Source organism: Thunnus thynnus, chromosome 2 (genome assembly GCF_963924715.1).
Source record: "Thunnus thynnus chromosome 2, fThuThy2.1, whole genome shotgun sequence".
NCBI classification, from domain to species: Eukaryota; Metazoa; Chordata; class Actinopteri; order Scombriformes; family Scombridae; genus Thunnus; species Thunnus thynnus.
The window spans coordinates 34658960-34672243 of NC_089518.1; the positions used below are offsets into that span (position 1 = coordinate 34658960).

The 13284-nt window shown below is 38.6% G+C and overlaps 1 long non-coding RNA gene across 1 annotated transcript; it reads right to left on the minus strand.

The window, feature by feature from the left end:
- Positions 1-2012: 2012 nt before the first annotated feature.
- On the minus strand, positions 2013-13204 carry LOC137169015 (uncharacterized). Its single transcript, XR_010924378.1, has 2 exons — positions 11932-13204; positions 2013-2815 (listed from the first exon to the last, which is right to left on the minus strand). It is a non-coding gene; the product is annotated as an uncharacterized lncRNA (long non-coding RNA).
- Positions 13205-13284: the final 80 nt, after the last annotated feature.

Below are 13284 nucleotides of genomic sequence, written 5' to 3' on the forward strand. Positions count from 1 at the left end.
GCACGATCAGCTGACGTCAGCACGGTAGAAAAAACTGTCACACACGAAGCGTTTGGAGCATGTCTACATACGTTTACCCCCTTTAACAAAATATTTCTGCCGCAGGTCAGAGATAGCAGACGTGAGAAACGGTGTATATTCCACTTGGTGAACACTTTTATCCAGAGCACCTCATGCTTTTTTTTTAGTGCGTACATATTTCAGAGTTATTGGCCCCACTGAGAATCAAAACTAACCTTTATTTTGTAAGGACCTGTACGCAGACAGTGAGCGATTGAAGCGGGAATGGGTTCGTTGTTGGTGTTGTGACAGCTGCAGATAGACAGGATGTAGTTGAGTTAGTTGTTTATGTCGGCGCGTGTTATTGTCATGCACATAGTCGTCACGTCTCCTGACCTACTTCTCTGCAACACTCGGTCCTCGGTCACACAGTTCATGTTCCTCCACAGGAGGGTTGCTCTATATATGTGTGTGTGTGGGGGGGAGGGAGGGAGCGGGGGGTGTTGGATGCCCATATCATCTTTTTTACTTTTCGTCCACACTCCATTACCACAGACAGGTCCTGTGTATGAGACAGGAAGGAGACAGAAGAGATAAACAGTGTTTGGGTGTGAGAGAAACAAGGAGAGTGAGAGGTAAACTGAGAAAGGAAGGGAGGATGTAGCCACTACTGACCCACATGGCCTTCCCTAAACTAATCTATACCTAAATGTGAGTTTTGTTGGTTTCTTTCACCAGCACAGGAGCGACTGCCACTGGCTTTATCAGTAACTGTATATGCTACTTGATACCTTTCAAAACAACTCACTATAGTGTTGTCTGATCTGCAACATCCTCAGTTAAGATCTGGTTAAAACTAGACCGAGTTGATTAACGTTAAGAAAAGAGCGACCATGATTGAAAGAAACCAACATTAACTGTCAGCAGGTGATGGAACGTAAACCAGTCTCAGGTGTCTCAGGTGTTGTTCTACTCAAAGATTTACATTTCATCCTTTTTTTTTATACCGAGGCTACATGACTTGATGAATTATGCACAGAGAAAAGAGGAAAAATTTTGAGAAATGTGAGTTTCGAGATCAGTCGGAAACACACGCCGGGTTGACGCGTATGTTGCTAACATCTCTGTGGACATTACAAAGTCAAATTCACATGAGACAAGTGAGGCAGCAATTTGCATCACATTCAATCTGGATGCACCATAAGACCTAAGACTGTTTGTGGTTCAATATAAGTACCAAGAGAGAGGACAGTCATCATTTGTGCAACTGCCTGAGTTCACTGGTGTGTCTCAGGTAAATGCAAATGTGTGTTCAAGCATTTCAAGTACTTCAATAAATGGCCAATGCCCTCATTTACCTGGTGATATTGACATTGCCACCATTAGAAGTGGTGCTATTGCAAATAAACTCAATGCTAAAAAAAAAAAAAAAAAAAGAAATTGAAAAAGTTTTACCCTGAGCAAAAACTTTTCTTTTATACCGAGGCTGTATGACTTGATGAACATAAAGAGAAAAGATGTAAAAAGAGAGAAATGTGAGTTTTGAGATCAGTCAGTCTTAAACACCGAGTCGGCGCATATGTTACTTGCTAGCTACAGCTAACATATCTGCAGACATTACATAGGTTGTATTTAAGATAAACACAGACGTTTTAAGGGCTTTGACCAATACTGTTTCCTTGTGATATTCACACGCCAACATTGAATCTACCTTAACATGCAGTTCCACTTAACACTGCTTCCAGTTATTGTATTGATATGAATGGGAAAACCCCCCCCCCCCCAATTTCTTCATGATTTATTTAAACAAGAAGCTCTTGACAGAAGTCTCGATAGCTAATTTGACTTCTTGGTAATGAGTTTTTAAAGGTGGAAGCTTGTGTTTGCTTGATTAACAGGTTATATTACGATGTTTTGTTTGCTACTTGCTATCTCCATCCCACTTGCTCAACTCAAACTTTAAATCTTATGTAATGTTTTCCTACTGTTAATTGCATATATGGACACCCAGCTCATGAAAACTTTCTCTTTTTATTATATTTTTTTTAACACATTATAGCTCTCTGGTGAAGAATCATTTGTCACACATTGAATTTTAGCTTCACATTTGTTTGTTAGCATGGAAGCCATCACGGCTAACACAATCTACAGTACAGAAACTCAAACTTTATCAGGAGAAAATCCCACAAAAAAACACCGGCATTGTTTTATTGACATGTGGGCTCTGGAAATTATAGTGCAAAAACAATGCACAATGTACTAAGCACCAAAAACATCTTTTTTAAAAAGGATTTCGAGCTAAAATAAGATTCATAAAATTTCTTCTGAAAGACAGTGAAAGTCATAAAAATGTAAACTTCAGCCTTAAGGTTTCAGGAAGCTGCTCATAACCACTTACTGTGCGGCAAGTTCAGCTACCGTGTGCATCATGTATATTTAATGCTTTGATTACACAACAAAGGAGTCAACTTAAAGAGACAGAAAGGAGATTTACCAGTGAAAATTATTCAAGCACAACTACTTAATTTGACAGAACATAATTGCCGCTCTCGTATTTTGCACCCCCTCTGCGTGTGATATTAGCTCTCAAAAGCATGTCGAGCCAACGACCCCCTTTGACTTGTTGCTGCTCCCGTCACTTCATTATCTCCTCTGTCACTTTGTTTTGTTTTGTTTTTTTTTTTCCGCCCCCGTCCGTCCCTCCTGCGCTCGCGCCCGCTCAGCTGGAAGTGGCTGCCCTGGGTGCAGGCCTCGCAGCAGGCTCCCATGACTGGAAGCTTTAATGCTGCTGCTATTTCAAGCCCTCTGATGTCATCTGAAGGAGGGGCCGGCTCTCTCATCCCCAGAGTGGTGAGTCAGAGCCAGAGAGAGAGAGAGAGAGAGAGAGAGAGAGAGAGAGAGGAGGAGAGGAGATTCAGTGAGGAAGAGGTACAGAACATTCAAACAACAATGGTGGTACGTTGTTTGTTCCCATGTTGTCACCTGGGGAAAGGCAAAAGTGTTGTGGAAATGTTGTGGAAAACAACAACGCAAGTGACAACCAGCAGGGACATACTGGTGTAACTGGTCTAATTCTGGTCTGTTATTGCAGAGTGGATATGAGTGTTATCCACAAAGATTCCCTCTCTGACCAGTTTCATAAAACATTCAGTAATACCTGCACTGAAATGTCATTTTATTTGCAAGTTTCTAATTGTAAAGTACTAGTTTTGCAATATTTAAAACATTATTTGTAATATTTTATTACATCGTATTTCTAAATATTTTTAATCTGTTGCAAAACTATACATTTGTGATTATTTTTATGTTTCAAATTGAGTTTTTTCTGATATTTCTTGAAACATTTTCTGCTATATTTGTGAGTTTTTTCTGCTTTTTTAAATATTTTTTGGTATATTTATTCTACTTTAACTAAATTAAAGCTTCTGCACCCTGATAGGAATAATATTCTGGGAGATACACTGAAAACTTGTCCACTTTTTGTCAAAGTCATGTTCAAAGACAGAAAAATTGCCAGAAGTACTAGATCTTTCAGGCTACAGGGTTCAAAATATGTCCTGGCTTTCATAAACAGTGAAGCCTTTTTACAAACTGCATCATCAGTACAGACATAAAAAGTTCCTCCTCATCAAATTTCATTTCCGGGTATTTCGGTCCAACCAAACAAACATATTTGGTTTCGCATCTGCTTCCAAATAACATTTGGTGTTATCGTCATGGGCAGAAAAAAGACACAGGAACCAAAGGAGATGTTGTTTTTCTCCTGTCTCTCTGAGTGATGTCATCCCCATTCAGAGTCTGCCTACACAAAGTCGTGGCAGCACTCAGCATCCACTGTCGCCATGGCTACAGCACTGTATTTGCCACACTCCCCTCATCGAAACCACCAGGTGCCGAGCATTCAGCTATGGGTTGATCCACCTGAAAGACGGGCACTTTGTCCAATAAGAGAGGAGGTGAGTGATGTAATTGAAAGGATGGGACGGAAAGGAGAGATGTGTATCCAAACACGGAGTGTCAGAGATCTTCTGCTGACGCACTAACTCAACAAGGAGGGCTGTCACATTAACAGTTATCTCTTTGAGGAAAATAGGTGAGGGCGGATGTCAGGATCTGAGATGTTTTACAGCTGTCTGGAGCTGCGACCAGTTGGATTTTAGTATTAATATAACCAATTAACCCCAGGCTCATCACAACGGGGCGCACGGGTGAGGTTTGGCACAGTGTCGGAAAGTGGCTTAAAAAAACCCCCCCAAGAAATGACAGGGACAGTTCAAGCCTTCTCCCTCTCTAAAGAAATGTGCACAGCAACAGTTAATCAACTCAGAATAGATCATGACTACAGTAGGATCATTTTAAACTCGAGTCGAAACTGTTTTAAAAGAGGAATCAGTCATGTAGATATGTTTGATCTGGTGCTTGTTGTTTTATGATACTTTAATTGTATCATTTTTTGTAAGTTGTACGCCTTTTGCGCTGTTTTGTATGTATTTTCATTGCTGAGTTATGTGCTTTGTGCTTTAATGTATGTATATGTGTTGCTGAATGTTGTGTTTTGTGCAGTTCCATATGTATTTTATCATTGAGTTTTATGTATTTGTATCTTGGGACGGGCACTGCCAACTAGCTTAGGCTATAAATGCTGTGGTATGTGGCATTAGTTCATGCTATATTGTCCCTATGCAAATAAACATTAAATTCATAACTAGTAACAATTTGTGTTGAAATCACTCAAAGAAAAACAACATTAACTCGGTACAACGTAAACAACGCTTGATCAGTGCAGTCTCATTTATGGATCGCAATATAAAAGGTTAAATTATATGTTATAACTGTAAGATACCTCTAGATTTTGTTATAGTGCCCTCAAATTCCAAAGTTTGGTTTGGCTCCCTAAAAATGTGTTAATTACTCATAATTGCAAAATTTGTTATGGTGCCTTAAGACCTTCAAATTTGGCATAGCGCCCACAAAATGTGTTATTTGTCATAACCCCAAAATTGGTATGGTGCAACTTAATCCCAAAATGTGATAGTACCCCAGATTTTGTTAAATGTTTTTAGATTAGATTTATTTTAATGTCAGATTTATCTAAAATGCTTCTCCCATAATCAGATGAACGCAGTTTTACAGTTAGATAACAAAACAAAATATTCAAACAGGCATCAAACCATTATTACAAACATTCAGTGCTCCAGTGCTTAAAATGTTAGCTAGGTGAAATCCCCAAATTATAGTGTTCCCAAAACTACTGTACTGTAAGAAGCCAACAGACCGTTTAGTAAGTAGAAGATAATATAAAAGCATAAGTGAAATTTTTTCTATTTTTTCTTGCTATTTTTCAGGCTCTGCCACAGGAAGATGGTGTCCACTTTCTTCATTCCACCTATGAAGCTCTGATTGGCTCTCTTGTTTTTCCAACCAGGTAATCAGCCATCAATGAGTTGCAAAACCACATTCATTTAAAAAAAAAGAAAGAGAGATTTGGGCAGCCACTAAGATGTTTGAAGCTAGAAATTTTGTTGTTTGACGACAGAAGCAACAAATCAAATGCCAGTGTTCTGCAGTTTGGGGAAACAGACCCTTTAAAGAACTCCCATTAGCTTTTTTCTAATATCTCTGTTCTTTTTATCATTGCATTGCTGTGTCTTATTACTATTTCGTGCTGCAAAGGCCCAATTTTTCTGCAGTAATCATGATCTTTTTTTGATGCTTCGTTTGATGTTCTTGTGTCTGATGTGTGAAAAGGTCTGGTGAATTATGTTAGACTATTTCGATAGTTCCCTGCGGTCCCCTCTCACAAAGCAACTTCAGAAAAACATCACATTTGAAAATGCAGCATTGTTGTTTTCAAACCCTTTCATGTTGTCCCTTGAAATCCATCAAATTGCCTGGATCGTCCCTTTCACACACACAAAGCCAGCGACTGCCTTTGTTGCCTAGCAACACAGCAGAAGCATTAAGACCGTTTGTTTATCGTCCCCGCTTTCTGGTAAAAGTAAAGAGAAGTTCACAAGAAAGCACAGGGAAAAAAACGAGAACATAAACACATTTTCCAATTAAAGTTCATTTAAAGGCATAGTATGCAAGATTCGTCTTGTGGTGTTTATCATTACACAACATTAAAAGTTGGCCCCTTTTCCCCGGCTCAGAGAGAGAGAGAGCAGCGGTGTTTGAGTGAGCTAGAGAGTGAATGAAAAGAGGGAGTGGCGGTAGCGAAAACAAAGCCGTGAATCAGATGAATAAAACATTTTCTGATTGTTTCACAGTGGTTACATTCTAAAGCATAAACAAACAGACCCACACCGCCGCACAACCCTACGGGAAGGTGCCGCATTGGCAGATTTTGTGTGAATGCAGAGCTTCATCCTGTCCGCTGTGGCCTCTCTGCTCTGTGCGTGTGTGTGTGTAGCTCAGCCCCACCCTCACTCAAGCAGACACACACAGACCTGAAGCTCTTTATATATCCATGACACAGAGACAGAGAGCAGAGCGGAGCAGAGGAGAGAGAGAGAGACGGAAACAGCCGTGTAACCTGGTCGCTACGCCCGACCTCACACCCCTGCACTATTATTGGCTGGGGGGGCTACACACCCACTGCCCGAAGGATGACGCCTAGAAACGTCCCAAACACAGCAAAACAATAAGAAAATACAGGCAGAGAGCAGAGTCTCTGGAGATACATACACCAGCTACACTCTTCTGGTGGGTCATAAGTGATGATTGAGAGGGATTACTTTTGTATGAGTCTATACATTGGTTTTTAGGGTAATCCTGCATAGTATACCTTTAAGAAACGAGCCACCAACGAGGCTGTTCATGATTCAGTCACATCTCTGGAACAGCTTGTTCCATCATTGCACGCCGAAATGTGATGTGAAATGCTTTTTACTGCAGCTCAGAGGCATAAAACTGGTTTACGATCAGCCTGAAAAGCCTCATTATGAATGCTAAAGTTTATAATAGCTTTATATGAGAGGATCTGTGAATATTATGAACTGAATGAGGCAGAAAACAAGACTCTGTCCTTTATATTGTGATTTGTGACAAACTTTGTTCAAAAAAGTTCATTTTCCAAGTTTAGATTTGCCTTTGTCTTCCGAATATATTTCTTGTGATAAGATCCTAATATTGTATTTTATATGGATTACATTTATTCATCTTTTATACAGTGAATCTTTTATACAGTGTTTAACTGATATAAACTGATGCACAGATGTAGATTTAGTTCTGTTTAGTTATATTTGTTCCAATATTTATATTATATTTATACTTGTGAGACTGTGTGTATATATTTATTTAATTACCACCGTTGGATATCTCTGTACATTATATGTAGGCTCTTCATATTTGTAGGTCAGTTATGCTGTTATATGCTGGTGAATGAATTCAATCCAATTCAATGAGTCTTACCAAATTAAAACTATTAGTTCATGTTATCAGGTGCCAGTTTGTAGGTTCAAACGTAGCCAAGTTATCACGTAATCGTTTCCTAAATGGGAATTGATATTTCTAAAATAAAACTGCTCGCACCAAACTAGACAAGACAAACTACAGCAAGAGATTAGTTGTATTTTAAGAGTGGGTTCACAATTTTTCAAGTCTGTATTAAAACAACAGTCCAAATGAAAATTCTTGCCATAATCATTCCTCCTGTTCAGACTGAGCATTAGAAGATCCCTTCATAATACACTTACAATGTAAGTGATGGGGGACAAAATCCACAGTCCTCCTTCTGTGCCAAAATATATTAAAAAGTTTATCTGAAGCTAATATGAAGCTTCAGTCGTCCAAATGAGTCAAATCAAGTAGATATCTTTTAACGTTAAAGTCTTTTTAATGCCAAAGTCCCTCTTTTTGTTACTATACTTCCACCACAGCTCAACAGGGAAACACTGTCCGAGGAAACACAAGGAGGGAATTTGATGCTAGAAAGACTGTAAATGTGTCAGATATCCACTTGATATGACTAACTCAGACTGCTGAAGCTGGACTGTTGTTTTAGACTTGAAAAATTGTGAATGTATCCTTTAAGCATTTACATCCAATAACTACCAGGTAACTAGCTACTTCACCAAACCAACTGAAAAAGCTAACGTTAGCTTTCTAATATGTTAGCTATCCGTTTAGAATGAAGAGTAAAAGAGGTAATGGTATATGTTTGACACATCTGACACTTGATAAAAACATATGTTTAATAACAATGTAACTTGGATGTTTTTGAATTACATTTCACAAAGACAACACGTCAAATTACAAATCGTTATGCTAATAACATTAGACAGAATGACGTTAGCTAGTTGGATATTTCATACTAATACTAAATTGTATGAATACTATTTACTCTAAAAGCCACATATTTCTCCATGTAAGCATATATGAATAAAACAAAGTTATATCCACATTTACAAAGGATTGGCAGTTAAGTTTAGCATTGAGCCTCCTGTATTTTTGGAAGGTTGTGGTGCTAAAACTTGATCTCTCTCTGGAAAAACACAGCATAAGTTTTATTGAAATATACTAGCAGAATTAATATGGTTGTCATGTGTAGATTTGATGTTCACTTAAAAACTTCAACTGCCTCCACATACGACTCAGTAGGGGTTTATTACAATCACTATATCCACAAAGGTACCTATACAGGAGCTTTTCTTATAGTGGAGATTTTCTGTGGCTCACTTCAACATCTCTCTCTGGACCATGTAACATCATAAATGTTTTAGATTAAAAAGCTAGAGGCTCGGATGTGGCTCAAATAAACCCTTTGCCCTTGCTGCAGTGGGGAGAGAGGAAGGGAGTGTTTGGGAGTCAAGGATTACCTCCTTTTCCAGGATGGGTGATTCATTTCCTTGTCTTAAAAAGTAACAAGTGATCTCTCTTACTTTCACAACAGTTTCATTGAAATGGTCGCTACATGTAAAATGGAGGGCTGGCTTGTGAAATGAAAACAGACAGACAGCTGATGGTTGTAATTAGGGGAGATATAAAAAGGCCTGAACACTGGTGTTGACAGCAGATCCCAGAGGGCTGGTAACATGGAGGGTTTGGATGTTTGTTGGGGTTCTGGAGGCAAGCATCTCTATAAAAGCCAGAAGTGCTTTGGTCCTTTGCTGTTAAAGTCACTGTTTAAAACAGACAGTACAACTGAAATTAAAAAAAGTCCACTTACTGTCTTTTTCCTGTTTGTGGAACTCCATTTTCTGAGAAAGATTGAGGAGTTAAGATTGTTTTATTGTGAAACTACTGTTTCCAAGTCAAGAATTAGAGCCTCTCATCTAAAAAAAAAACCCCAACACTGGATGTTATGAAAGGAGACAGGAACTAAGGCCAGAGGTAAACATGTTACACACATATCCACCTTCCCGACTCGCACACCATTACTTTTCTAAACAGGAAGACACAACTCACTCCAATGGACTGGAGGTAATTTCCGTAAAAGTCAAAGCTAATTAGATGCCAGGGTAACCTACCGTTTATGACACATACCACATAACTGCAATGTCATCATTTCAGTTCCGGCTGTAAACCTTTGTTGCACGTCATAGCCATGTTTCCTCTCTCTCTCTACATGTGACTATCAAATATTGACACGCACACACACACACACACACACACACACACACAAAACTAAATGCAATCTCAAAGATGGTGTTTCATTTCTTCTTTGCTCTGCTTCATAGATCAGTAATTTCAGTAGGTTAGGACTAAATTGGGTTTTACATGGTTACATTTAGTTTAATGGAGTTTTCATGCATTAAATAAAATTAAAGGCATGTTTTTGCTACTTAACACCAGTATATAAATTCTCTTTTATTGGAGCCCTCAGTGTATTTGAACTTAATTACCACCAAATACTTGAATATTTCTGTACAGTTTGAGGTTTTCCGTCAACAGTCTTACAGATGTCTGTAAGTGTGTGGTAGTATATATGGTGAAAATGCTTTTTGGGCTTCAGTGTATTTTTTTGCTGCAGTACTCTGAGTGACCACTGGGGGAAATTTGGCAGCAAAGCTGAGTGGCAGCAGCTGATGAGCTCTCTGAAAACATTAATGCCTGAAACAGGTTCTTCATCCCAGAACTATGACACATAATGGCACTGAAAGGATTAGTTGATTTAATTAATTAGTCAGTTAATTAACTGTCAAGTGATTATTACGTAGTTTTTCAAAATTATCAGGTAAATATAAAGAACATTTGCTGTTTCCAGCTTCTCAATTGTGAGGATTTACTGCTTTTCTCTGTTTTATATAATTGTAAATTGAAGATCTTTTGCGTTTTGGACTGTTGGTGGTCACATTAGGCTTGGGGAAACTGTGATTCTGCTATTTTAAACTAAGCAATCAATCAAAAACATAATAATCAACATGCTAAATGAAAATGAAAATAACCATTGCTACCCTAAAACTTTGCATACATAGTCCTGCAACAAGGATAGTACAGTGACATTAGAACAGGAAAATAATGAAGAATGAGAAGGTAACAGACTATCAAGTGAAGGCAGCATGACAGATTTTTACAAAAAGTATCTGGAGGCGGATGCTGGACTAAGTGAGGACTAAGAGGCTGACTGCTGAGTAACACTAAACAGTATTCACCCCTTCTCTCCCTTTACACTATCTCTGCTGATGTTTGTTCTCAATGGTCGACTTCAAGAGTGAAAACGAGCGAGGAGAGATGATGATAATGTGCACAGACTCACACATTACAATTTTATGCATGTACTGTACGCTGAGAGATCTCTGGTCAATTTTTATTACTGCACTGAAGTGGTGCAATGATGCCTATACTTTAAAAAGACTGTCCTCGACTTGGCCTTTTATATGAACTGAAACTGAATGCAAATAGGATCAGTGATAAGAAGTATCCCATATAACAAATGCATTAAGTTACACAATGATTGCATGTATTATAACAACTGTTTCTGCCTATTTAAGTAAGCTTATTTCTATCAAAGTAGATTTTTCTTGGAAGGCACTTCCCATCTTCCTGATAAACCTCAAAATAGGATTTCTATCAAGATTATTGAACCTGCCAACAGACACATCCGACTCTCTGAAAACAATAACAGCATACAGGAAAAAATCCAAGATTCAGTTCCCCAAATAAACAGCTGTTCCTTTGGATGATTTGTTCAACAAATTGTCTTCAAAAGGTTTTAAAAATGACCCACTGACAGACAAACAATCAAACAAATGGTAGCAAGTGGGTGAAAACATTATCTTCTATTTCGGAGAATGAATGCACTTCCAAATAAGAAGAGTCAAAAGAGACTTTGCTCTCTAACAACCACAAAAATCCCTTAAATCTATAGACGTAATGTAAAATCTAGCATTGATATGATAATCCTTCAGAAAAGCAGCCGTTCAAACAGAACTGCTCTCTGTGTATAAGATGACGAGAGCTCAAGCTCGAAATTACAGCTGTGAAGCTGCACTGAGCTCTTAGTTTTAGCAGGACAAGATGAACAGAAGGCTCCCATTTACTAACATTATTTAATAATCACCTTGTTTTATACAAGCGGTAACCACTTATGCCAATTAGGTGAATTAACTAAATTAATGCATCAATTAGCTAATGAAATAACACAGAGATGGTCTTATAATAAATGCCTCTGCCTTGGCACTTTAAGATTCAGTTCCTTTAAATAATTCTTCAATTATTTAAAGCAGAAATTAAGCTCATTACAGCTAAATGTCTTCTCTGTGCAAATAGTTAAAGATGAACTACAAAGTGTGTACTTTGTGAATCTTTATCAACAGAGTGAACTCATAAAACCTGGTATAAAACCCCCAAATTAGACAAATGCAACGTTTTTGTACACTTCAAGAGCGATGACAAAACACCACTTGCTAACGTTAGCTAATCACACTACTGACACAAGCTAACCACATTAGCTTGTTGCCTAAGAAGCATGAAAATGAAGACACTTACCTCAAAATCACACAATCTGCCAGCATGTTGTCATCTTGGTGTCCAAAGCGGGCATGAGGAAAGCTGAATGGCATCTATCTACTAAAACTTGACCATTGTTACATCTGAAGTGTCTCTGTGCTGTTAGCATGTAGCTTTTATGAAGGCACATAAGAAAAATAATAAAAACTGCTACGTTCATCTAAATGTATGATTAATACTCACATTAGTACCTCTTGTTTCCTTTTTTTAGTACATATATGATGATGTTTGGTTCTTTTTAATAGGCAAAATATTTGCCAACATTTGGCACTTTACATAAAAATGATAAAACCAAACATTAGTCAAAATTGAGTGTATTTGGCAGACACACACACCGATCAGCAACAACATTAAAACCACTGACAGGTTAAGTGAATAACATTGATTATCTCGTTACCATGGCACCTGTCATGGGGTGGGATATATTAGGCAGCAAGTCAACGCTCAGTTCTTGAAGTTGATGTGTTGGAAACAGGATAAAAAAGGGCAAGTGAAAAGATCTGAGCGACTTTGACAAGGGCCAAAATATGATGGCTAGACGACTGGCATGTACAAAATTCAGTGGTCAGTACCAAAAGTGGTCCAAGGGAGGACAACCAGTGAACCGGCGTCAGGGTCATGGTCGCCCACGGCTCATTGATGCGTGTGGGGAGTGAAGGCTAGCCTGTCTGGTCCAAATCCCCAGAAGAGCATATACTGCTGAAAAAGTCAATGCTGGCTATGACAGACAGGTGTCAGAACACACAGTGCATTGCAGCTTGCAGCGTTTGGGGCTGCGTAGCCGCAGACCAGTCAGGGTGCCCATGCTGACCCCTGTCCACCGCCGAAAGCGCCTACAATGGGCATGTAAATGTCAGAACCAGACTATGGAGCAACGGAAGATGGTGGCCTAGTCTGATGAATCACATTTTCTTTTACATTGTGTGGACGGCGTGCGTGTGCGTCATTGACATGGGGAAGAGATGGCACCAGGATGCACTCTGGGAAGAAGGCAAGCCGGCGGAGGCAGTGTGACGCTCTGTCAGTATATGTACTTTATAAATGTGTTTGTTTTGTCACATAGGCTTTGTTTTTATTGTACTGATATTTTTTTAAATTGTGCATAATATTAAAGTCATTCGTCTCAAAACAACCCTCATGCAATATGTAGTAAATGTGGCTTTTGAGAGGTTGAACAACTGCTAAGCTGGGAGCAACTTTGGAGGAAATACCACCTTTCAATATGATACAAACAAGAAAAAATAAATCTGCATTTAATGATTACTTTCATTTCCTATTAACATGGCAAATATTTTTCTGATTAATAGTTTGGTTTATGAATTGTCAGAAAAT